This window comes from Dermacentor andersoni, chromosome 2, assembly GCF_023375885.2.
Source record: "Dermacentor andersoni chromosome 2, qqDerAnde1_hic_scaffold, whole genome shotgun sequence".
Lineage (NCBI taxonomy): Eukaryota > Metazoa > Arthropoda > Arachnida > Ixodida > Ixodidae > Dermacentor > Dermacentor andersoni.
The window spans coordinates 80,702,018-80,729,728 of NC_092815.1; the positions used below are offsets into that span (position 1 = coordinate 80,702,018).

General features: G+C 47.0%; 1 protein-coding gene across 1 annotated transcript in view; it reads right to left on the bottom strand.

The window, feature by feature from the left end:
• Elk (Eag-like K[+] channel) overlaps positions 1–25,317 on the bottom strand; it is a 376,639-nt gene extending 351,322 nt beyond the window's left edge. Inside the window, exon 1 of the mRNA XM_055076908.2 lies at positions 22,188–25,317. The gene's annotated coding sequence lies outside the window, so the exon portion shown is untranslated. The remainder of the gene's footprint in view (positions 1–22,187) is intronic.
• Positions 25,318–27,711: the final 2,394 nt, after the last annotated feature.

Genomic DNA, 27,711 nt, shown 5'->3' on the forward strand with positions numbered 1-27,711 from the left:
TGACTCTTATCTACGTAAACGTCCTCCACGCATCGACAATGTGTTTGCACAATTGTTTCTTCGTTGTATTGGTCACGCTAAGCCTCGGGTGGAGCTACCCCTGTCATAGTCGAAACACACCAAGGCGGTCTTTCAGAAATGGTGGCAAAATAGCACAAAAGCATCTAGCTTGAGTTCTTGCACTTCATAGCGCAGAGTACCGCACTGTGTGTTAGCGCCCCATGATTACTTCTCGGGAGAAGCGGAACGGCCAGGGAAGAGAGCCGCTACATTGGAATTGCCTAGAGGAATGCCGCCGCTGATTCGACCGACAAACACCAGTGCTACCCTGTCTCGTAGTCATTAAATAGGAAGCAGGGGGGGGGGGGGGAGGGGGAGGGAGCTGCAGATTGCTTCAGAGAGTAGTATGGCCTCTCATTGGACAAGCAGTACATCTCATCGGAAGAACGTAGCGTTCGTGCTGGCTGTCGAAAACACGCCTTGTGAAGACACGTGCGCCAGAACGTAAAGAAGCAGTGAAGATCAAAAGCAGCAGAACGCGTTAGACGGTCTGATTGGCACATGTTTCTAGACATGCAGATCATGGTGATGTACAGTTAGTGGACGACATAATGCATGTTAGAGGTTTCTGCTTGATTGGGGAAGTCTTATTTCCTTCTCTTTTTGCTTCTTTGACAGTTTCAAGAGTAGTTACGGCAAAATCTACTGTGCGAAAATAAGTTTCCACAAAAACAAGTAGTCGATGTTACGCCAGTTGGCTTATTGCTCTCCAGGTGTGAAAAGCGTAAGTGGATTTTAGACAAACTATAGGAGGCCGATACGACCTAGCTTCGCATAGAATATTCCTGCTAACGTGACGCGATATATCGGCAGTGTCCGCAATAAACTTGGTTTGGTACATCAAGACAGCGGGAGAGAGATGGATATATACATAGGGAGAGAAAGCAAAGTGACAAAGGAGAGGCATGCAGGGAGGTTAACTAAGCTGCTTACACATGCAAGAATGTTCATAAGCATGAAAGCTATTATAAGACGCAGCACATAAACATGCGTTGGCAAAAAATGATATACCGAGATAAAGAGGGAAGAGCCAGAGCCATAATCTTAAATTAGAGCAAATTAAATTCTAGAGCTTTAGATGTGATAACCATGATTTGATTATGAGGCGCGCCATAGTGGGGGACTGCGGATTAATTTTTACTACCTGGGTTTCGTTATCGTGCACTCTAAATATTGGTATATTTCGCGATCATAAAAATGTACCCGCCGTGATTGCTCAGTGGCTATGGTGTTGGGCTGCTGAGTACGAGGTTGCGGGATCGAATCCCGGCCCCGGCGGCTGCATTTCGATGGGGGCGAAAGCACCCTTCTACTTACATTTAGGTGCACGTTAAAGAATCTTAGGTGGTCGAAATTTCCGGAGTCCTCCACTACGGCGTGCCTCATAATCAGAAAGTGTTTTTGGCACGTAAAACCCCATAATTTAACTTCCTTAAAAAAAAATGTGGCCGCCATGGCTAGGATCGAACTCGTCGCAACGCCATAGCCATTGAACTACTGCGGTGGGTGGGGCAAGAATTTACGCTTGATAATTCATTTTCGCTTGGCGTGTTAGTGCCAATTGATCACTGTCACGGTGCGACATTATTCGAACCGGTGAAGCACCGATCAACGGGCGCCAAAAGGTCGTGGGAATAGGAAGCGGCGAGCGAAACGGATATTGCCGGCCACTCGGGCAAGCGGCCGAAAAAAGTCGAAGGCAGGCTTAGAGATTATTTTTTGTTGTTGTTGTTGACGCCTCCGTGACGCCCCGAGAGTTCTTTTTTTTTTTTTTTTTGTAGGAACCCTTGTGTATTCTCTCCCTCGCGCGTGCATTGAGAAGCTTGCAAAGACGGCAGGGGTCGCGAATACCTCGAAATATGTGGTGTTTCTGTGAAATCCCGTGTCCACGAATTGCTGGCAGTGTATGTGTGTCAGAGGGTTTGGCGCCGTGTGGCCGGCTGCTGTCGTTTCTTTTGTGCTTGTCAGCGGACAATAGAGGTCTCTCACGGACTCTAGGGTGTGCGTGTGTGTCTGTGTGGTGCAATGCAAGTGCTCTAACAGCAGCGGGGAATCGCCCCTAATTAAATGGGGCGCGGCCAAGGCCTCGGGAGGAGTCGTGATACATTTGGGTGAACTTGGTTGGAGCGTCACCAATATCCGCCGTTCGCAGACCCAGGGATGCAGGGAGAGGAGAAGTTATTTAAACGCAGGATTTAGACCGAGCTAGGCAGTCTAGAAGCTGAGCCTATAACCTGCCTAGAAGCGTCGAGGAGCTAGTGCCGTCCAGTATCGCCTGGACCGCCTAGCCACGTCTGAACTCCGAGTAACTAGTTGACGCAAGAGACGACAAACCAACGCCTGCAACGAAGCTCCCCGTAGTTACCCTCAAGTTAGCTCAGCCTGCTCGAGGGAAGACGTCAGACCTAGACTGCCAGGAAACCCAGCACAGCAATCGCATCCAACGCCACAAGGTCGACTCGCCAGCGTTCTTCGGAAAAGCTCTGCCGTCGACTCCACAGTTTATGGACTTGCGGCTGCTGCTGCCCGGTCGTGCGTATGCCGTCATTTGTTTTGTTTTTTTAACTCTGTTTTAGTGGAGCTCTGTTAAGTGTATTTTATGTAGTGTTAGTTTTTATATCCACTGTTAATTGTTCGCTGTATTTCTTTTGTCTTCCTCACTGATAAATATTAAGTGCATGTGTGTTAGTGTTCTTGAGTTATTGTGTTTCTTTTACTTTCTGTATTACTGTCAGTCGATAAACATTTTTTTCTCCCTTTCTCCAACTCTGACTCCTTCGCTGTGTTCGCTTAAGTACGTAACGACCAACCGGCTTGTATACCCCGTCGACGACTACGCGCTGACGGCGAAGGGGTGAGAGGCCGTGACAAGCTCTGATTCTTGTATTTTAGTGCACTTCGTTGTGTCTAACTGTGTCTGACGCTTGCCAAAGAAGATATCCTCTGTCCTTTCGTTCAATTTTCTGAGAAATATCATGCTGAGAATAATTTTTCTTATTTTAACATCTGCGTATGCCAATGAAAAGCTGCAAGAACTCATTTTAGAATGAAGAGCCGCCGTAGAAACACCGCCGTTGAACACTTTGTGCTCCTCCCCTCAAACTACGACAGTAGCATCTCTGTATTATCTGTTTGTTCCCTCAATTGTGTGGGGACATTAAGCGCGTTATCTGTCGTCTTTACAACAACTGGAGGCCTCGAATTATGCTTACGAAGAGAGAAAATCGTCCTTTCTTTCTTTCTTTCTTTCTTTCTTTCTTTCTTTCTCCTTTTCTGAAGCCAAATCCCCTCCACCCCGCTTTTATTTAACGACGCGCACTTTGTCGCCGAAGCACACTTGTGTTCACAAAAAAAAGAAAAGAAAATAGAAACATATAAATAGGATACCGGTAGCAAACACCAGAACGCAATCCCCAATCCTGTCGCCGCCAAACTGCAGTACGAAAATTATAGATGCGAGGAATGGTGCTTTCCAACCTCCTTTTCGGTTGCCATGGTTTCGCGGCACTCCGGGCTTGTACCGCTGGCAAGCGATCACATGACAGGCCTGCTCGTTTTTCTGCCATAAATACGCGACGTCTGAAAACGCCAAGCCACGCGGAAAAACGGCACACGCAGCGCTAAAAGAGAGGAATTAGAGCCTCGAAAATGCAAGAATATCGTACAGAGGAGAAGATGGAGAAAAACTAAAACACAACGGACTCTCGCTATTGGATGCGCAGTCCAGCAGGCCCGCGAAGCGGCCGCCAGGTACTCCCTGTCGGTCCCTGCGTGGGAGACGCCCACTGCGCGCTGACGCGCGTCCTGCGAGACCTTTAATGAAGTTTGTCCAATCCAATCTCGCTATTGGATTCACTCGAGAGCTCTTTCAATGGGAGAGTACCGTCGAGCGAATTTAATGCCACGTCATGCAAAGGATAACGCGTCTCTAGTGCCTCTTAACAGAGCTGAGTAAGACGCACGAACTTCTTTACACGCATGCGTACGTGCGAGCGATATGACGTTGGCATATCAGATAAAATGCTTAGTAGGGCCAGTTTATTTTAGCCAAATATTTCTCAAGAAATTTCGGACAAGTGAATTGCGTGTCTGGTGTCGGACACTGAGTTAAACTAGCTGGCCTACTTTAAGATGAGCTACTCCGGACCGTCCGCATTACGCCCATCGTTAGCTGAGAACTTGAAAATGAGTTAAAGATTTCAAGAGGAAAAATTAACAACTTGTTTTCGCTAGATAATGACGCTAGCAATTAAGAAATGGACGCCTTCGCCATCCCCCCCCCCTTTTTTTTTTACATGTTAGAACAGTTTTGCGCAAAGAACGCGAGACGGTTCGATCAGTGTAGTATGTCCAAACTTTTTCTCATAAGCTGCTATTCAGTGAGACAAAAACAAAAAACAAAACAGCAGTAAAATTGTGGATTGACGGCTGCGCGTTGTCTGAAGCGTTTTAGATGGTGCAATTAGTCGCTTGGAAGAACTAATACATGTGCTGCAGAGAAATAGTCGTGTCTGTATTTTTCAATGGTTAAGCTTTTCAGTCAAGTGGTGGGAGTCGTCGATGAACTGCCTCGTTTGTAGTGTAGATACGCTAGGAAGTCGAAGCATAATAACTGTTTTGTCTGTTGTTCACTGATCTTCGACAAAGACAGCTGCGGGCTAGCGAGATTCTAGGAAATGTTCCACAGCTACAATGTTATTATGGTTAATATTTTGTTTTTGCCTTCCACTCATATGATATCGACAGGTACCTGCGCCTCGCTTCAACTTGACTTTTTCTACTCGCAATAAGTCGGACAATTTCGTCACATTTTGCCTGCCATGTATTCAAGTTGTCTACGGTTCATTACTTTCAGAAGCGGCAGCTCGTAGAAATTAAAAAAAAACATGCCCTCCCTCCACCTCCCATTTCTCTATGTAACTACAACTATGGCGTTTCTCATAGCCAATTTGTTGCTTTGGGACTAAAACCCCTTTGCTTGCTGTTAGCTATATTTCACATCGTTCAACAGCAATCTCAATGAACATTTACCTTTTGCATGGTGACAACTGCAAACTGTTTACTCCGCTGAAACCGTCTCTCGTTTAACATCTCGTCTCCTCCTCTCGTGGCATGTATCCAGTGTAGCGACTACAATGTGGCAGCATCCAGCAATGTAATTTCTAATTATCCTCCTGCCAGTGGGACGCCTAAATATTTCCTATTATCTCCTAGTGTCTCCATCACGTGGCTCTGGAAGCGTATACCTAAGCTTCATTACGGACGCGTTATTTCTTCTCTCAATCATTTCCTTCCTTCTTTTTAGTTTTCATCGCAAAAGGTTTGACAAGAACCTTCCTTCGCTGTCGGTGCCTCAACTGAACTAGATATGCCAGCGTAATCGAATAATGAGGTAGCTTCACTGACTGGCGCAAAGTTATTCCGCAACGCAATTTTCGCCGAGCGCGCACATATAATTCTCTTTAAGCACGGCGACCGCCATTTCGCCTCTCGCAGAGAGCGGCTATCTGGGGTGCGTTCTACCGTGACGACGAGTTTCGACGCCCCGAAATGGAACGCCTCTACTCTGTCCATCGTTCAAGACCAGATGTGATGCGCAGCGTTGGAGGAGTAGGTGTCCGGCCTTAACAAGTTTAGCGCCTCATGTGCTCAGCGCTCTAGTTTCAAATAGCGGGAAGTTTCTCGCACCCCATATGCATCACCTTGCCCCACCCCCTCCCACCTCACTCTTTCTCCCACCCGTCTTTTTTTTTTCTCCTTCTAACTGTGGCTTAAATTGGTCACTAAAGCTTGATTTAACCATATCGGACGAGAAATAATTTCCAGCCCCCGTGTACTCACCATCAAATTATGATAATAAAAAGAGAAAGAAAGACAACCGTCGAAAACAAAACATTTATCAAGGTTAAGGTTGTGAAAATTTGTGCATTTAATTGCCAATCTTGCATAGTTTCTTAATAGCGGACTCGCGAAAGGTGTCTGTCTAGTTTTTCCAGTGCTGATGCAGATTCTACACAAAACAAAAGCTAATAAATAAGAACGAAGAAGAACTTCAGGGGCACTAGCAGTCTTTTTTTTTTCTGCCATTGACGATAGAGTCAAATGCTTATCAAATGGCTCATTTCAATTTTTATTTTCTTTTAATTCACATGTTTTGTCAGTTCTTCATATTATATAACTATGTTGAGTAGACTCAATCGACTAATTCGTTTCGTATTAAAGACATTATTTTATAAGTGAAAGTTTTCCGAGAAGATCGATCATCCTATTCTATATTTGATTAGTAGGTCCCGAATGAAACAAAGGCGAAACTGAGAAGAACAATGCTTCGAATGAATGAGAAACAACTATTCAGCTAATGAGTTCGTCGGGGTGTGCGAGCGCGATATTTACCCGCGTAACCGGGAAGATAGGCAAAAGATCCTGCACTACGTATTTCTAAGCATTTTATCGCCTACAACGTTGTACTTTAATGGGGTTGCTGTACTTTAACGTCTGTTTCGAGTTGATAAGCATATATAATAAACAAAAACAATAGTTTCCGTGCACACTTGGCTGTTGTACCGTTTTCTTCAGTTAATGCTGATAGCTTTCTTTCTCTCTTCCATGAAGTTTGGGGTCGTCTACCTAACCAACCAGCAGTGAAGGAGAAGGAGGAGGAAGAATAGATGTGGGAGGGAGTGATGGGATATGGAGAGGGTGAGAGAGGGGACTGAGAGAGCGCGCCTTGACGGGGAAAGCGCGGGCGCATCGCGGAGCTGAGAGGAGGGCTCGCTTGTCACGTGACATCAGGAAGAGGAGAGGCAGCCGCGTGAATTTCATCGCAGGCGGCATGATTACACCACCTGAATCCCGACGTAGTTCCTCTACATACGGAGTGATGGGGAAACACGAGGAGTGCTCCTGACCGCGCCGCTAGGCTGCAATAAAATTTCCCGAACTGTCCGTTGTTACGTTTCGCCTACGACGCGCGGTATAGCCGGCGCGGATGCAACGGACGCCGGGGCTTCGTTCAAAGCGGCGGACATTTTGGCCCGTTCGGAGCTCCCGCAAAGCCTCCCCGCCAAGCGCGTCCAGGCGTGTTTCAGTGCCACGTGTCTTCGTGTGTGCGTGTGTGTGTGTGTGCCCACGCTTGTCAAAGCGCGGCAGCCGGGGAGAGGAGCTCCCCAAGTGTGAAGCGAGGAGGTCTGACAGGCGCCAGCTTGGCGGATGCGTCACTACACTCGTCTCAACGTGTCTCTCAGTCTGTCCGTGCCCGCCGTCAAGTGGTCTCGTCACGAGGCCTTCCTCTTGCCCTCAACTCCGAGAGTATAAGAGCAGCTGCCCCCGGACGCCAAGAGAGAGGCTCCGATTTCTTCTGTTGAGTAACGTGCTCTCCCGTCTCTCCACTTCGGTCGACCTGACCGCCCGCTCTTTTGCGATGTTAGAATAAACAAGTTGTTCTGTTACCAGTCGACTCATGCTTTGCCGGGACCTTCGGATGCTTCCAGTTGTGCCCCAGGCCGCCAGACCAACGCTACCCTTGGGGCTTGCGACCCATTTGCAACAACGGGCGTCAGCGCTGAGATTCCAACAACTCGTGCTAGCGGTGCGATTGCAATAACGGGAGTCAGCGCTGAGATTCCAACACCGTGCGCTCGTTTGGCGCAGCCTGTGTAACCACTTGTGGGCAAACGCGCGACCGCTAACTCTGACAGTCATCCGATGCATTCGGCACATTTAACGACCCGCGCGGAGGTGTTTCCATGCACTAGTGAAATCTGTGGTAGCATGCCTTGGCATAAACAAAGCATTTTTTTTTATTGAGACGACGTGTGAGAAGAATCAGGGAACCTGAGAAAAAATTTTTATAACATGAGGTATAGTGCAAAAGGGCACGCGGGACGACAAAAGAAACGAATACGTAGCGCTTCTCTGTCGTCCTGCATGCCCTTGATCGCTATACCTCATGTTATGCAGTACCCACTAGTTAGCTATTCTGTTGTTTTATAGTGTTTTTAAACATGTTTAGTAAAACCACATGAAGAAAACCGACAATGAGATACGGAAAATCACTGAGAAAATGTACCTCTCTTCTATTTAACTGCAGGAACAATTACTCAAGAGAATCAAATTCTCCATAAAGCTGCTTAATATGGATAAAAAAATAATAGGCAGCGAAAGTCGTATAGAGAATGAGTAAATTTTTTTTTCGCTGGTTGGAAACAAACGCACAACTTCGGTTTGAAGCATGAAGAGCTCTTTAACAGAGCTGCGGTGTATGCTTATAAGCGTAAGAACTGGGACAGTCAGTGACATTCGCGATCACGAAGGTGTGGAAAATCCACTTAACTTCAGGCGTCATGTGTTACCTCACACCCGCAGTTGCCGTATTTCAAATTTCATGATGTAAGGTATCCTCAAAAGCCCTTTTTAATTACTTTGTCGTATCCAAGCCTTATTAAGTGAAATTGTTGTTCAATTGCCTGCAGTAGTCTGCTCTCTGCAAAAAAGAAAAAAAAAGTAAAACATAGTTATGACGAAGCTTGAGCTTCCATATATGCATGTACCTTTTCGAATATGTTCAGTAGCGATTACGTATGCAATAAGGCAAATTTGATGTGACTGTTTGAACTGAGAAGACTGTTGCGTGTGAATGAAAACACTTGAAACCAAGCGGCAGATCGGCCGAAATTGAAAATCTGGTTGGAAAACAAGGCACATACCCGTTACACTGTTGGCGATATTTGACCGCTTTTCCACCTGCTGAACTGGGCTGAGCGACTTGCGTTTAACGAGATAGCGATAACTTGACCTAGAGCGCTCACTTTTCACCACTGCTTGGGCGCTTAGGCTGTTTTAAGTTTAACAAAGATCGGCGGATCCCACGCCCTGTAGGAATCGATGTAAGCGAAGCTTTATATGCTGTTTGCTTTGACTGACGATAATTAACGGCAATGTTGGCGGCGAATGGGTAATAATTCAGCGCTTATTACAATACAAGAGCGGCGAGTTGATGTGAAACGTTACTCTACGTGCACCACTGCTTTTTGTCTGCGTAGTCCACACAAGACACAGGGAGACGTGTTTGCTTGAGGCGTTTGAGCGTCATTGTTCATAATGTCTGAGAGGGTTGAGCCTTGTCGTTGCCTCACATGGCACATCTCGTCGTGGCAGAAGTGTTAAACGTTAATTGAAGTATGAGGCTGTGCGTAATTCAGTTAATATAACTGTATGTATACATTGTCTACATACATTCGCTATCTGCACCACGTTTCGCTGCGTAGCGAAGACGCTCCTTTTACGCGCGACGCTTCTTTCGGACCTGCGTGTCCTCGACGCTGAGCGCACGCTTTGAAGCCATTTTGCTGGCGCGGGTTTAGGTGCTCCTTCTGCATACGCGGCCAGCACGCTGCTGACATGCCAGCTCCAAGCACTTTCTTCAGGCTATGGACGATTGTAATGTTCATACTATCACAGCCCAGCAACCGACCTCCACAGCTCAGCACCTGCTATTTTGTAGCATAGGAAAGCAAGCACAGCACGTGCCATACACACAAACCTTGCAACGCTGCCGCGGCGGCGCCGACCGGGATTCGTGAAGTCCCTCAATGTTCAAAATTAGCGCCACCCTGTGAACTTTGCCGCCGCCACGCGGCTTCTTCGCCTTCTTCCTTTACCAGTGACTACCATCGTCCATCTCCCCTTTACGATTGTACTTACCGCCATCACGTGACACCGCGCGCTTTTCCATTTTGTTGTTTTTTCAATCCAAGAAGAAAGCGCGCGCTTTCAGACGTTTCTCCGGCGCCATTTTCGAGGCAATGAATGAACACGCGTCGTAGTGTCTCACTGCTCGAAAAGCATCCTCTTTTAATAGCGTCCTCTTCCCTAGGCAAGTCGACTAGGAAATCTGAAGATTGCCCAGCAGCAAATCCCAATAGTCGAATGCATTGCGATACCACGCCCATGCTCGCAACACTCCGTAATAACCCCGCCTCCGAAGCCCGATGGTATGTTATATGGGGCAGGATAGCAACCTACGAATCCCAGGTCACCCTTGTTGTTCGGTAGTATTGGATGCCCCCCCCCCCCCCCCGCTTTCATGCTTAGCTCAGGCTGTCAGGTAAGAGTGAAGTGGTGACCTTTTGTGGAGCCGTCAAGAGTCGGTGTCCCCGCTGCGTTGACGTCTGGATAGGCGCTGTGGATTGGGGGATGTTTGCCTCTTGGAAAACGACGAAGTAACGCATTTGTGGTGTTAAGACGTAACAACACTTTCTGGCGCAGGCGCCCAAAATTCTTGCAAATGGTCCGTTGAGCAGACCATGTCGGTGCCTCCACTTATGAACCCAGTCACAAGTCTTCCTTAACTTATCGCCCTCGCACGGCTCACCCTCACTTTCGCACCCGCAGAAGATAACGCGACTTCCAATACATTGCGCGTATGCGCAGCATGTGCCGTCTGTACCGCTACAGCATGATTGCAGTGGTGCCACGGCAGCGGCGCTAATGCTTTTTGGGTGTTAACATAATTTCTAGCAAAATAAACGCAATGCTTAATCAATAAATGAGCCATTAGAGTTCGTCGCTTTTACTAAGCCAAGGAAGTTTTCAGTCAGTAATTCCTAACTTGGAACTTCGCGTTTTTCGTACGTGACTTGACATGAATTCTAGTGTTATTTGGACAAATAAACAGTGTACGTGTCAAATGATGCTTCATTAGTCTAATGTGGTGCTGATTGTAGGATAAACACATGAAGGAACCATGAACAGTATTAGACCGACCGGGCGCACAAAATCGTTCTAATAGAACGCCACGTTGCGACTGCAATTATCCAGTGTTACGACAGGAAGGAAGCTAGTCCAGAGCTAAAGCCACTTCCCGAGTCCTACAATTTGGACTCCAGCTAGACACCGCATCGATATCTCACACACCGATGTCGTTTTCGCATTCCGCTTCCCAACGAGAAGAGGCCACCGGGACCGGTAATCGTGCCAGCAATGTCAGCAAAGCTTGAGCTCGGTTCGTCTGTATAGGGAGAATGCGAACGTCCGCCCTCGTACATCAGCAATCTAGAAGGCGTTTCGGGAATCTCGCCAGGACGGCGCTATACAGATAGCGGATCTGCAGTCTATCTTGACAATTCTATGCAGTGCAGACAGACAGCTATAGACAGACACACAGACAGACAACGATCAGAAAGGTTGCCTTGTTACCTTACACTACGCGGTACGGTGGGTCACGTGTCGTAGACTCAAAGTCAGTGTCGATTCCTATAAGGAGATATGCATATACATTACATTCGCTCGAGCCCATATTTTTCCCTCTCCCCACATCTCGATCCGTGCAGACCATGTTCATAAAGTAAAACCTATATTTGCCAGGACTAACGCTTATCAAAATTCGCCTCTTGTTTTATCCATTGCCGAATGGAACTCGCTACCTTCAAACATTATCTCGCTTACGGAATGCTCATCATTTCATGCAGCACTGCTAACCTTTTCAGAGTGTACCAACCTGTCCGAACCTACATATGCTTGAATACTTGCTTAAACAGGGTTCTTATGTGCTTGGTATTTCATGTGCTTAGTACAACATTCATTCCATTTTATCTTATATCTATTTCTGTAGGTTGTTTACCTAAATCATTATTCGATTGTATCTTTAAACTCGCGTTCTGATTGGCACTAGTCGTCTCCATCGTGTTTTAAGTCCTTATGCGTTTTTCACGCTAACAAATATTGTATAAACTCCGCTTCTCTTTCCTTTCTTTCTTTTCTTTTTTTCTGTTTGTTTTGTTTCTGCTCGACGTCTAGATATTTTTTTTATTATTCCTAATATTTTCCGATATTAATTGATATTTACGCATTCTACTTACGCGCTGGACCTTTTTCGTCCCCCCCTTATGTAATCTCAGAACGGGCCCTTAAAAGGTACTAAAAAAATTATATATATATATATATATATATATATATAAGTTGCTCCACCCCGTGGTCTTCTATATATATATATATATATATATATATATATATATATATATATATATATATATCTATATATATATATATATAACCATTGCGTTTCTGCGTTTCTCCTGGCGGCTTCTGGAAAAGAAACATGATTATCACATGCGTGATGACGATACCTGCAACAGACGCGGCCACCAAATTTGCTGAAGTTGCGGAAGTAATTCTCTGTGGACTGCCATCAGTGATTAGAAACCTCCCCCCCCTCCCCCCCCCCCCTCCAATTGTTGGCGATACAGGGCAACGACGGTGCGGCTGCGCCACTGTATGACCATCGCACAGCGTCGGCCCGGGTACTTTCCCGGAAAAAGCTGAATCAGACGCTCGCCCTCTCGACGCCGCTTCCAGGAAAAAATAAAAGAAAAGGTTCGGGAACACAACTCTACCAATAAATGGTACGCGCAGCCTGACAGTGGCAGCTGCAACGGTCGGTATCGCCGTGGGCAGCTGGCGTCGCACAAATAAAATGTAGTACCTGTCCACGCACTACACCCAACGTGTGGTCGCGTGTGTTCGGGGTGAAGAAGGCGGTGGCCTTTATGCGGTATAGACAGAACCGTCGTCCTTTCACGGAGAACTAATGACAGAATTGAAAAAAGAAAAAGAATCACCGCCCCTTCCAGTCATTGAATACGGTCGAACAGCGAAGCTGTGTTAATTACACCGAGTGTTACACTATGCAAGTCAAACTTCGCAAACAGTCTATATTGTAAATCTTTTGTTTCACCATTCTTTCATCTCATTTTCGCTTTCGCGTGCTTCGCGTGGTGAGCATGCTTTAGGAGTGCTTTTTTTTTGCGGTTCTTCCAACGTTTTTTCTTTCTTGCTTTCTTCTTGCGCGTGAGGTTTGTGTCTGTCTTTTGCCATGCTTTTCCTTCGCGTACAAGTTGCTCCAACCCGTGGTCTTCTCACAGTTGTAGCTGGGCTGAAATGTGTGGAAGCACGAATCCAAAGCTCCGTGTAGGGAGCAAGAGCGCGACATCAAACGACGATGAGCCCGTTCACGAGGCAACTCTCGCTGACGCTCACGGTAGACAGCTTCATCCTCAGGAGTATGCACTACTCTTCGTCTTCCCGTAATCACAGCTGCGCTGGAATTTGCGGAAGCACTAATCCAGAGCTCCGTATATTGGGCAACATCGAGACATCAAACGACGATGAGCCCGTTCACAAGCCCACTCTCGCTGACGCTTGCGGTAAGCAGCTTCATTCTCAGGAGTATGCACTACTCGTGGTGTTCCCATAGTTGTAGCTGGGCTGGAATATGCTGTAGCACTAATCCAAAGCTCCGTATATTGAGCAACATCGAGACATCAAACGACGATGAGCCCGTTCACGAGCCAACTTTCGCTGACGCTCGCGGTAGGCAGCTTCTTCCTCAGAAGTATGCACTACTCGTGGTCTTCTCATAGTTGCAGCTGGGCTGGAATGTGCGGCAGCACTAATCCAAAGCTCCATATATTGGACGCAAGGCCCATCACTGGAGATACGGGCGCTGCAATCGTTATGACGACTGGTTGGATTGGTTTGACGATAGACGTGGTTGCCGGTACTTCTTGCTGGCGCAAGAAGTACCGGCAGCTACGCGCTCTTAATATCGCGTTTTAATCTCTGGGCACTGTTCGTTGGCCGCAAATCGCCAGCATAACATTTGTTTCTTTCGCGGCAGGGTGCAATCAATCGTCGATAAATTCGATGCCGATCTAGCTCGATCGCCGAAAATGCACCGTGTGTACACCGTATAAGTTTCGCGTATAAGAACATTCTCACAGGGGGAAAGGGGTCACTCCAACCCCTTTCCAACAACGGCAGAGGGTCCGCATAAACATCTTCGCTGTAAAACGGTCGCCCAGGCCGGCGCAATTCAAAGACTGTAGTAGCCCACGACTAGCACTAGCAAACGACAGGAAAACATGCATGCCATCCTCGTAGCAGTCATTGCAGTCCCCCGCGCTATACTATGGCAGAACTCTGCTCAGCTGGAGGTCACGGGTTCGGTCACGGTGGCCACATTTCGATAGAAGCGAAATGCGAGAAAGCTAGTGTACTTGGATTCAGGGGCGCGTTGAAGAACCACAGGTAATGAATATATAGTCCGGAGTCCACTGCTACGGCGTGCACCTAATGAGATCACGGTTTCGGGGCATGTAACCCCATAATTTGTGTGTGGATGTCGGTGTGTGTGACAGCCTTTCTGTGTAGGGATATACATTTGTAATAATACTTTTATGTATAATATAATTTCACCTCCCGCGGATTATTGACCTCCGGGCGAATGATATATATATATATATATATATATATATATATATATATATATATATATATATATATATATATATATATATATATATATATACACCGCGATTACAAAGCGTAAAACAGGTGCGCACAGAAGCTATCGAAAGCAGAAAAAGGTAAATGTGAAAGTAGTTCCGAAAAAGAAATGAAAAAAAGGAAAAGGGGTGGTACATCACTCTTGTGGCTGGAACTGGTCGAGGAGGTAATACGTACCTGTTCCTTTGTGTGATTTGTGAGAATTTATAGCCGCCAAGACAACTTAATGATTGAGATACACTTTAATTCTGGTGACAGGCGTCAAGTCGGTAGGTCTACATAACTGATTTTTCACGTTATTAATTCAGAAAGCCATAATATCTCGTAGAAAGAAATTCAAGATTGAGAAAAAGCCAAGGCTTTATTAAATCTGCCCTTTTCCGTCTTTTCGCCTACGATCTGTGCAAGTGTGCGTATACATGTTTATCGCCGTTACGGGTTCTCCTCGAAAGAAGAGATAATTTTTGTGCCGAGCTCGCATTACTATTTCCAGCTTGAAAATTGGACGTATAGACTGAGTGCAGGAAGATAGCCTTCGGCAGCGTGTTGCACACCTGCAACACGCGAAGGCGAAAGCCTGCTGCACACTTGGGAATGCGCCGTCTCGCATCGTCGCGTCGCTGATTTGGCAGTTCGGCTTCTTCGGCTTGTTTTCGACGCTTAGCTGCGGCTTCGCGCGCTCTTATAGCTAGGTCAGACTCGAGTCAACGACGTTTCTCTTCGACTTTGCGTTGAGTCCTCTCGGCAGGCGAGTAACGTATGCTGTTCTATGTGTTGTATGCATGGGCGATATCAATGAATGCACGCCCTGTACGCTCCACTTTGCTGAGCGCTTGCAGCCTCACTTACGGGGGTAGGAGCCATTGCATTTTTGACTGCTTAAGAGGGCATGAACCGTAGAGACGGTCACGTCGTCTTTCTGTTGTTGTTTTTTCTACTACTTGACTGTACGCCGCGTTTCTCTACGTTGTAGGCGTGATACCAATGAATGCATGCACTGTACGCTTTACTTTGCAGGGTGCCTGTAGCCTCTGCATTACGAAAGGGATGAGCCAGTGCACTTTTTTCTTGCTTCGGGGAGTATGAGCCCTTACTAATCGGGATAGTTTTTGCACCATTGGCCTGGACGACGCGTTTCTTTCAAGGCCACCGGGGGTATGAGCCACTCAAGGCTTTCGCCTTACAGAGTCTAAAGTGAACATGATGGTATTCTGTGATTCGAAGACGGCACTGCCGTCTCTACTGTCACCTTTACGTCGCGCACGGCACGAGCAGCTAATATTTCACATCACAGCGACGTTACACCACATAAGTGATGCAGGCTATGAAATAACCTTCCAATGGCTTTCAAGTCACTGCGGGATTATCGGCAATGAACGGGCAGATCAATCTGCCCGCTCAGCCCATATTTAGGAGCACCACGTACCAATTCCACTTTCTGGAACTGACGCAGCACGGAAGCTCCGCCTGCTTGCTGGGCAGTGCACCACGTCGCAATGGAATGAGCCACATTTAAGAAATACTCGACTGTACTCCTTTGATCCAAAATTAAGTCTCCGAGCGCCATGACAGCTTCGCCGTGGAGACGCCACGCTCTTGTATCCACTGTGGTTGGGCGTTGCCTTCAGCAAAACCTATGCATTCCGCATAGGGATGACCGACACCACAACCTGTGACCACTGCGGCCATGATGAATCACTTGACCATATTTTGTACGCTTGCCCGCAGTACAGTCCACAGAGGGAATGCCTTCGCCACAAACTTGACCAACTGGATGACCAACCGCTATCGGAAAAAATAATTCTACACCACCGAAGGGACCTAACGTCACAGAAGAAGGCCGTGCAAGTGTTATTGCGCTTTCTGCGAACTACCGGCCTTGCGAACGTCTTTAACTGGAACGCCTTTTGTGTGTTTGTGTCTCCATGTGTGCGTGTTCTTTTTTTTTAGCGTTTTCCTCTCTGTCATCTTTCTAACCCCTATCTCCCATTCCCAGTGTAGGGTAGCAAACCGGAGACTGACATCTGGTTAACCTCCCTGTCTTTCCTCTTCATCTCTCTCTCTTTCTCTCTCTCTCTGAGAGCTTGCAAAGCAATTCTGGACGAATGCCGCTCCATGGCCGAAATGTCAGATGCTGCTCAACATGGCAACGCGATTGTTTTTCCACGTGATATGCATGATGCGAGACATTTTCTGAGCACGTGCAGCTTTACTTAGCCTATCTGCGCTGGTGGCGGCTGTTCGACACGCCCAATTGTCTGGCTACGCTCTCTCAATAAGAATGAAAAAGCCGGAGCAAACGTGCACCGTTGTCATCTCGGAGGCAACGGCCTAGGCAACCTCCATTCTTTTTCTTCATCGATTCCCTCTCTCTTAGAATGCGAATCGGGCAGAAGGCATAGTACTGGTTTGACCATGTCCTTACGCTGCTGCGGTAGCAACTGCGTGCGTATGCGTATATCTATGCACGTGCCCGTACGTGCGTGAGTGTGTCAGTGTGTGCGCTTAACACCACGTGGCGAACACCTCCCCATGTTTAACTCGCTGTCTAAGACGTGATGCACCAAACCAGCGCGCCATTTTTCTAAAGCCTCCAGTTCTCACTTGCAAGCCATACTCAAAGTTCCCGAAATAGAAATGCATTCTTAGAGCCAACTATGAAGAGCACCGTGACCGTCAAGTTTGGACACATTGGGGAGTTTCTGGGCCAATTTTACTCAAGGACATTTTTCGGAATTATTGTCTTAATTGACTTTATGCGAATAACTCCTTAACTGTTACTCAATGACAAACCCAAATTGTGAAGAACGTTGGCTTATGAAACATTTTTTTTCAATACATTTCACTAGTTCCCCTTTCGAAAGAACCGAATAAAGTAGGCAGATTTCACGCTTGTTTGTCTGCGATATATATGATCCAGCCAACCGCGTCTTTCTTTTTCTACAAAGGACATGCCCTGGTGGAAACCGTGACCACATTCTGAGATATGATGTTGTCGCTAGTTACAGGAAAGGTTAAAAATCAGTGTCAAGCTCCGACCACGAAAAATAGAGCCTTCGGTCGCTAAATAATGTTTCGAAATATATTACCAAATTTTCCAGCGTTCATCCACAGAGCCGCGCACACTGCCGATGCGGGGTCTCACTTCGGCAACATCGCGAATGCGCGACTATGTGCCGTGAAGCTCGAAGCTCAGCCGTGGTCACCTTCCGCCCACGAGTGCTCGACGACGGAGTTCATCTATGAAAGTCAGGGAGACGCGCCGGTAAACCCGCGTGTAGGATTCGATCTGTATCGCGTTTCTACGAACCCGCTCGCAGAGTAGGCGCGTGAGCAATTTGGTATGCAGGCCTTTGTGTACGCAGGCGAGTCCGCATCGATTCTTTCCTCACTTGCGTCCGTATTGAATGTTCCCACGGTCGCTTCTCTGTACGTTTCAACGGAATCGCTTAAAGGCGGGAACGTAATTTGCCGCTAACAGGAATATTTAAGCAGCACGCGCGTATCCAATACTGTTGCAAACTACACTATACATCGCACCTCCAGCCTATGTGTTTACCGTGTGTCTATGACAACGGGTTACTCTATGTACTCACTGTACTTTGTGCTTGTCATGGAAACAAAGCCTGTGCTAGTGTCACTAAGCATTGTTCTTTAGCCAAAATACCAATGACGTAGAAAAGCACATGATTGCCGGCGCTATCCCAGCAAGTGCCAAATCCTTTAATGAAGAAATGAAACCCTACATTCAAAGTTAGAAAGTTGCAACTGAGCTCCCACGCGCTGACACAATGTCATTTGAAAGAACAAATAAAAATAATGCACGGTCTCCTCGAACATTCCTTGTCTTTGGGCGCTTCGTTCTGTAGATGAACTCCATGCTCGTGTTATACTAATATCATGTTGTTGAATCTACACGCGGAACAGACTAAACTAAATGCATTTTCTTGAATGCTCATGGCGTTTTATTGTCGCTCGATTGCGCGAATTTTGTTATTGCTCATCCACATTTAAAGAATGAGAGGTATAAGATCTTTGCCAGTTGTGTAGTTTCCGCGGGGATAGCTAGCGCTATTTCTTTATTGTTGCGCAGTATTTACTTGCGTAATAGGCCTGCTTACACGTAACGTATTATAGTCTCTAGCCTTACATAATAAGTCCGGCTATACAGTGGGCCTCAGCCTACAGAGGAAAGCGTTGTGTACCTTCTGAAAGAAGGAGGCGGTACGAGGAAAGCTATCGAGCAAATGGATGACTTATGTGGCCGGTGTAAGAAGATGTCGAAGAAATCGAACTTGACCATCAAGACGAAGGTCTCGATGCTCGAAGACCGTTCCGATGGTGTTAAAGCTTAATAGGTGGTGTCCGAATCCACGCTGCGACGAAAGTTTCTGAGTAACAGACACAAATTTTGAAGTTTGTGCTTTTGCGGCTTGTTTGGGCCAGAAGTAATTTTAGAGCGCGAAACGCATCATGGCCCGCATGTTTAGACATCGCCTATTATGATTGTGTGTTTAACTGAATTGAATTTGTTTAAGCGCAATAAATAATCCGGTGTAGCATAAGAGACAAAGCGTAACAACGCTAATAACAATAATAAAGAAAGAAACCACGTTGAGATGGAAGACGTGGCTACTTGAAATATTGTATATGGGTTGCCGCATTCGAGATCTGCCCTGTTCACCCCGTGTCATGCTTCTATTTCGCTTGCACAGTTCAGTGGAAAATCGAAATCGATTATTTTTATCGCGAAGGACGGACGCGCAGATGCTTGTATTCAGTGCTTGTTGAAATCACGATGCAGGCAAACACTCGTTTTTTCATAACTGCGGCTATGCCTGCATGACTGGCAAGGCCAACCGATCGAAGGAGAGAACTTGCTCCTCTCGCTGAAAACGTCAAAGGGTCTAAGGGGGTGCGATTTTCCTGTTCGCTACTCCTGCATGCTCGAAGTTACCACGATGTCAATTCGGCGAGGTTGTTTACGTCTACTGTTATGCTTGTACATTTATCGGATCTCTAAACATAAATACGAAGGCAAATGTGAATATTCATGGCGGTCTGTACATCTATACTTCCAGAGATATTAGGTTTGGTTACCCACCACGCTGCTTCTAGTATAAGTACGGCTATCTGCTCGATTCGATGCGCGATGGCTTCATTACGTTGGAGGCGGAATACAAGAACGAATGTCTATCTTGCACGTCAAAGAACTCCAGGTGGTAAAAATTATTTCTCAGACATCCACTATGGTGTCCAAACCCTACAATCTAGTTTAAATGTAATTATTTTTTTTTACTTTAAAGAAAGAAGTATTAAGGAGTGAGAACTGTGACATATTACTTTGTAACTTATTTCTGGCAATGCGTTCGTCACAGTGAATACAGTCTGGGAAACAGAGAGTCGGCGCGTAATAGACTCGGCATTTAGCAGCTGTCGATATGTGACCACTGTCATTGTTACATTGGTTGACAGTTTGAAAATTTATAAGGAAAGCCGATGGACTGCAAAATATTTTGGGCAGTTAGGGGCATAGTCCACCAGTAGTGCGTTCGAACGGAACTGTGGCGTTCCACGTGTGTGCGGCTAACTAGAGAGCGCGGTGAAGAAGGAACGAGGGGTGTCTGTAATTTTTGTACGAGTTGCGTGACTGCTAATGGGAACGAGAACGGCACAATTTTGCGCCTGAGCACATGCTGATGCGTAAGTCCACCGACGAAACAGAGAAACCTCCAGGAGCAGTATACGTTGAAAATCAACACTTTTTGTGCGTCGTAATAACACTCATTTTACAATAAAGACAAACTTTTGATTCGCCGGTCCTTCCAGACGAAGAGAATGTTCGATAAAAGGCAGAGAAGTAGTCGCTCCAAGTCACATGGCTAACACATTCGGACTTTCTTTTTTTGTGTCATTGTTCGCGATAGTGGAGAAAGCTATACGAAAGACTGTGCTTAATAACCCGGCAAAATATTGGGAACGAAAGGGGCACGTTAGGACTTTGAACTTCCGTAATTTTCTGCACGTTGTTCCGAAAATACTAAATTTGAGACTCGCTTATGTCCCCTTGTAACAGATAGGATGGAACGCCATTTTCAGGAGGCAAGGTTTAAAAAGAAACTTGAATATATTCTACATTGCAAACCTTTTGCGAGTGCCATCGACTCTTCATACAGAAACTGCATGGGCGTACCACTCCACAGAAGCGCAGCAACGCCTACCACAAAATAGGAGGTGCGCTAGCAGAAAAATACCCGTGTGTTAAACATTTGTCGCTCTTCCATGCACTTACCTTTTTTTTTGTCAAGGACAATCGTACAGTCAAAAAGTAGCTATAATAAATGAGGCAAAATAGTGATGCAGCAACTGAAAAGACAACCAGCATACGCCTTAGTCAGCTGCAATCGGGGCGCTCCGCCAATTGGACGACCGAACCTTTACAGAGGCAAACATCTTGGGTGCATGGCTTCACCTATCCACCTAGACAAAAAGCCGCGAGCTCACCGCGGCTTTACCTCCCCGTCCCCTCCCTCTCTCTATCTCATCTTTCTATTCCCTCTTTCCCGTCCTCCAGAGTAGGGTAGCCAACCAGACGCACTTCTGGTTAACATTCCTGCTTTCTCTCTTTATTTCCTCCTCCTCCTCCTCCTCCTCCTAGACAGCTTAATAACTTTCCTGAAATAGATGGCCTTGAGAAGAAACCCCGTGTCTGCTACTGTGAGCGGGAACTATTTCTTCTTTCGCATTCTCATTTCGTTTAATTCTTCGTCCACTCTACTTCGTGCAGGGTTGCCAACCGGACGTTCGTCTGGTTAATGCTCCCGGCCTTTTCTTAATTCCCCTTTCTAAACAGTTTATTTATTTATTACTTTTTTGGTATCAAGCTTTTACTATAAAATGATTAGGTATGAAAAAAAAAGAAACGTTTTAGCACTCGTTTTAAGATTTCTTGACTCGAATGCTTTGCTTTTATTTCTGTTTTCCTAAAGATTTCTTGCTAGCGAGGCATATGCAAGGAAAGAATACTAATGGCCTCCCTGTGCAGGTCACTCGTGCAGATTCATAAGTCATCTTTTGCGTGACTTTATTTTATTTTACTGCCCTTTAATCATAACCGTAGACAGTAAACGCTTCGCCGTGCTCACTGAGAATTCGCAGTCGTACCTGATTTTAAGAGTACACTGATATTGCCAAGCGCAAGCGACACAACGCCATACGCTGTAAAATTCAAGTAGTCACTGAAAGAAAGTGTTTCACCGATTTCACTGCATATCCGCAGGGGCCTCGCCTTTTCTTTTCCGAAAAACACGTTGACAAATGAGTGGGCAAACATGTTTTGTGTTAGAGTTTTTACGGTGCACTGCCCTGTACGAGTCTGGCAACATCTGCTTCTAAAATGCGCCTTAATGTCCGCTACTTCAGCATTACTATAGGCTCTCACGCGCAATGACTGAGGCGCCTTTCGCCTTTTGCACCAAGCGACCTAGTAGTGTAAGCTACTTAACGGCACTTTGTTTTTCTTTAGCGTCTTTCAGGCCCTAGGAACATTGCGTGAGTCTAAGCTTTCGGCTTCTCCTTCATTTTTTTAACTAATTGCGCACGCACACCATGCACATGTACTGCGATGAATGAACTTGAAATAAACTCGGAAGTAAGAGCAAGAAACTGGAGCACACGCGCTTGAGTGCATCGGGGCCAGCTGCCCTTGACATCGGGGGGATTCTCGCCGACCTTTCTCGTCTCTGCGTCGCAGAGGCAAACATAGAGAGACACGAACAACTCACCGTCCGAGTGCTGCGGGGAAGCCCCCTTTCTGCTGATGACTGCGCTTTCGTAAGCCGCACAGCGGTGGCGAACGCGGAGTGCGCCCGCGCCGTAGCGTGGCGGGAAAGCTCCACAGGTTTCTCCTCCTTCGACGTTCCAGTGCCGAGCTGCGTCGCACCACACAGTCGCTGGCAACCCTTCACTCGCGCACTGTTAGCGTCGCCTCGGTATCGCTGTCGAAATCACTCCCCAGAGCGCCACCTCAGAGCAAAACATTTATTCAGTGCCCTCCGATGTTTGCTTTTTTAACGTCCCATCGGTGCCCCGCTCACTTAAAGAGTGGCCTTTTCTCGGACTCTTTCTTTTTCAGATGGCAGTGATCATTGTTCTCATGACGAAAAGAGCTCGTGAAAGGCAGTTGTGACGATAACAGGGGCTGAACGTGCGGATACACGGCGTAATGCACCAGGTAGAACGCGCACCCGCACCCCAGGTCCCACACAACCTGGATGAAATTCGGGCGCCGCAATGCCACCTGTTGATACTTTCTTTTCGCGCCTTGCTCACTCCACGTAGCCGCCGGGATTTTTGCGGAGGAGTCGTTTCCGAAGATCGGGAAATACTTGTCAGTGAGGGAGCAAGCAAGATGGGGTCGGCTCGACACGGCACGATGCACAAGCAGTCGGAGACAGTGTTCGTGCGTGCGTGTTCGGCTCGTTGACGAAGCGACGCGAAGGCCGATGTCTCGAAGTGAAAGATGGTGCCGAGAACTTGGCGGGGCGCTCAGAAACTCACAAACTTTTCTTTCGTTTTGTCGTCCGCCTCGAAGAACGAGAAGTCACAAGTGGTGCGGCGAAAGACAGTCACTGGGTGCGAGCGAAGATTTAAAAACAAAAATAAATGAAAATCAAATAAGAACTGGAGGTTGGCGAATCGATTCCTCGGTCCAGACAGGTGTCGGCGAGCGCGCGCGCGTCGAGCGGGCCGCTCGGGCCGAAGTCTGGATTGGACTGTTTTAATTCCAGCCGCGGCCGCAACCGTGGTGGCGAATGGTGGCGCTTCGGTCCCGCTGTTTGTCCAGGTCGTTGCTAGGGGCAACACAAACCGCCGCCTCTCGCTGCGCATGCGTCCGTGCTGGCTCCGGATCCCACAGCTCCTCGTCCCGTTCTTTTGTTCCTTTTCCATCGTGTTTTAATCTTTACTTTGCCGTTGCTTCGCTTTGCGCTGATATTTTTTTTTTGTTTTTATGTTTGTCTCAGTCTTGAGGTGGAAGGAACTGAAGAAAAGAGGCCGCGGGACTCGTTCGAAGTGTTGTGGCGGCGCGAAGGCGAGGAAGCGAGAAATGGGGAAAACGGGGAGAAGATGGACAGACGGAAAAGAAAAGGGAGACATAAAGCCACCTTTCGTGTACGTGGACGTTTGTGTGCGCGCGCGTTCGTTGCTTACACGTATGTACGTGTTACCTCTATGTCTGTGTGCGTGTGCGCGCGCGCGTGTTTTGTCCAGTGGGGTGAGGCGTTGCCAGCCGCTACGACGATTTCAAGCGCAGACATCCGGCGAAACTCCCTCGCGGCGAGATATTTATGGGTATTAGAGCGAGCCTGCTGTGCCGCGCTAGCGCCCGTTACGTATAGCTGGGAACTTGCGGGAGCACCGCCGGCTTGATTTGATTTACAGCGCGTTGATACCTGATCCGTCTGCCAGTGCGCAGGCCGTTCGTGACTCGATAGCATTTTTTTTTTATTCTTCTATTTTTCTGATTGTTTCTTTTTTTTTACTCTCCTGCTCACACGTATATACTGGAGTGGAGTGAAGGCGTCCGCCCGCAAGGACTTGTTTATAGCTCCAACTCTTAAACCCGCCCGTTGCGAAACGGGCGAGGAATAAAATATAATGTAGCCCGATCTAGTCGATTGCGATGTCATAAAGTGGTTTATTTCTGTTATATTTTTAATTTATTCTTTTGCGTATCCAGCTGTTGCAAGTTCATTGCATCGTGTTCAAGATATTGAAGATATCTAGACGACTGCGAATAAGTGTTCCTCGGATAGCAGGAGACATATTTTGAGGACAACACTGCCTCGACATTATATGGGCTTAAATGTCTTTGATTTGGCTCCGGAGTTCCACACCAAGTATGTAGGTGACGAGAGAGACTGACACGAACGCAGAAGGTCTATTCTTACAATGTCGACTTCGACGAGCGGGGCGCTCTTATTTGACTTCTTGAGTTCATGAATCACTGCGCTAGGCTTCCTTGTCATTCGTTACGCACCTTCGGAAAAGAAATGATCTACTACGTTGAAGCGTAGACTACACATACCGTAGCTTCGAGCTGTCCTACGCCTGTTTGCCTAGATTCATACCACGGGTCAACGACTCGTTTGTGGTAGATTCATGCGACGGGTGCGCTAATCCATATGCGGGTAAGCGTGAGGTGCTCAGTTCCAAGGCGCTGCAAAAACAAACTCCTAGCAACACCCCCGATTCGCTTCAGCTCAATACCCTCACATCTAGAGTACGGAACCGGGATGGTTGGCGTTCCATAATATTACAAATCTCAGCCCGTAACGGGGCAGGAACTGTACGATCGGTTGTCAGACGGGGTTTAGCGTCCCAAAGCAACACTTCAGCTACGAGAGCTGGCGTAGTGGAGGACTACGGAACTAATTTTGGTCCCGTTGGGCTCTCTATCGTGCCCGGAAATCTAAGTACAGGACCTTTTTTTTTTTGCATTCTTGCCGCCGTCACAATGCGGCGGCGGCAGCCGGGAATTATACCCATGACCTCGTGCTTAGCGGCAAAATGCCAAAGCCACGGAGCCACCATAGCTGCTTCGTGGGGTGGAAGAAAGCGCAGCTTTCGTCTTCGTACATTATTCTAGATCCTGTCCGGTTGGTGCGCTCCAATTTGCAATAGCGGGTCACCGACCATAGGGGCACAAATGTTGAGAAGGACCCGCAAGAGTGAATTAGTGGCAATGGCCACCTGCACGAGCTAGCTACTTCGAGTCTCTGCCAACGGCGCTTACTCTGTCCCCAAGTCAAGGGAGAAGTATGTAGGCGTCGCGACACCCTGAGTTAAAGAAAAAGTAGACTCGGCTATTGATGATCGTACATTACGGCACTAATAAACTATGGAACGAGAGAGGAAAGGCGAATGATATCTTTGTCGGCAAGCACGAAATTGAACGGCAAGGAGCGTGGGTGCACTGCAGGACAAGGCGCAAGTGCAGACTGACCTTAGTGGTAAAAGGAGGTCATAGTTTTGTTTGGCGGTCACAGAAACCATTAAGAAGCAACGAGTAAAATAAACAACAAGTGAAGCTTATCGCCCTGTCGTTGCAGTCATTTTCATTCGTTTCTTTATTGCTTGTTTGTTGTTTTTCACGATTGTCAATAAAGAATGCGTCTTTGTCTTCGCAACTGTCAGCCTAAGTTGGCTGTTGGCACCTGCCCGTCTTGTTGGATTTCATGGCCTTGTCTGCTAGGCGCCGTAGTCAGGCAATTTGAAGACAGACGTGGTACGCCATCACGAGTTCTCTACAAACCAGCTGCGCTGCAGATGTCACCTTGCGCACTTCCGGCTTCACGACGTCATCCTGGTTGCTGCTTACCGATATAATTCGCAGTTTTTTATCGTAAGTTGTCGCTCCTGTTCCAGTGAACACAAGCTCACGGTGGCCTATCAGTCGAGGAAAAACAGACTTAGAAGAGGGCTCAGTTGTGACGCTGACAGAGGTGCTTTATGCGTACGTTTCAGATGATCACCAAGATTTGGACAGCGCATTGCCTTATGTGACACTTTTTTATATCTCCTCACTATACGCCGCTGCTGTTCTTTTTTCTGATACTCTTGCCACCCCTTCCGCAACCAATTTGCTTACTAGGGGTGTTTTAGGAAATGTTGGAGCCTCTTGACAGTGCCGACTAGTTGTCTTCTCTGACAGTTCAATTATACTTAATCTGCAACAGCGAGCAAACAAACAAACCAACAAACCACAACAACAACAACAACAAAAAAAAAAACGAATGCAACGAGAGTATACCTATCTGACTCGCATCTTCTGGTGCTTAGCCCAATGCTGGAGGTTCGATTCTCGAGCACACTCCCTCAATCTTTGGCGCAACTACAAAATAGAGCACATTACCTGAGGAGGAGGAGGAAGCAGGAATAGACGGAAAGACAGGGAGGTTAGCCAGTTCTAAGACCGGCTAGCTAGCCATTACCCGATAGTTTCTGCAGTGACAGTTACGTCGCGAATGCATCTCAAGACTACCATCGCAGATATCAATGCAAGAAGGAAAGTCGCAAGCGGTTAGACCCTTTTCGTCTTCAGATTTTCATGACGGCAGTCCGAGGCGCCGAGAATTAGGGCTTCAGGCTTTCACCGTGGCCTGGACGCGCAAGAAATAGCACCCGAGTAGAACGGGTGTCGCGTTTGCGGACCTTTCAGTAATGAAATTAGCCGAAGGCCCGGCCAGCCGGTGTCTCGCATTACTTATTCTCTGCTGCTATCCTCGGCCGCGCACTGGCTCAGACTTCGGTGTTTCATCGACTTGCTTTCAGCTCATTTTCTTTTTTATCGCATTCCTTGACGACTCAGTGTTTGTTGTGTGTGAATGTAAGTATTGGTGCACCGAACTCCTTCACGCTCTCTCTTTATTTTCTGGCTCGGCCTATTATCTCTCTTTATTTTCGGGAACACTTTCATGATGAGTCGGTCAGTCTGCGTTCCGGCTCCTTCTTGGAAAACGCATCTGGGCTCTTGCCTCGGTACAACACAACATAATAGCACGAGAAGCGGTAACGAAGGGGAAAGCGCAAGATCTATTCTTATGGCCGGCGTCCTCTATAATCAAATCTTACGAAAGAAGGCTCAAGAGTTCTGACACTATAGTTTGCCCTGTATCCTGTGTAAACTTGCTTTTCGAACTAAACAAGCTCAATGAAATACCCAGACTGCTAACTTTATGAAAATTACACCTTCCTTAGGTTTCAAGCAATGCTTTTTGTTAACTTTAGAAAAGCTCACCTAAAAAGGACGGACAGTCGATTTCTCACCAACGCTGGCCCTCTAAGGATAGCGCGAACCTTTGCTGTTGCCGCCTAGAAGCAACGCTGGTCCTCAGCTGTGTGGCCGATGGTCGCAAAAACAGAAAACAAAATAAAGATAAAATCTACGGCACAACTCATCTCACGATGACTGTCGATGGTAATGTGCATAGCAGTCGAGCAATGTAACGACAGACCGTATTCCTGAAGTCACGTTCATTTAACATGTGTAGCGGTAATTCGGAGACTTTCGTTGCCTCGGCTACATGCTACATACTTCGGCATCACACCACTTTTATTGGCATTCGCTTGCCAAGCGTGCCTATGCACATAGAGGCATGACGAAGACTGTATGGCGCCTACGCAGGGACGATGGAATGACGAAGAAGGAATGATATTCATTGAACGACCAAGGCGTATAACAACAATGGCATGACGAGAATGAGATGTCGATTATTAAATTATGATGATGGTGTATCGACGACAAAA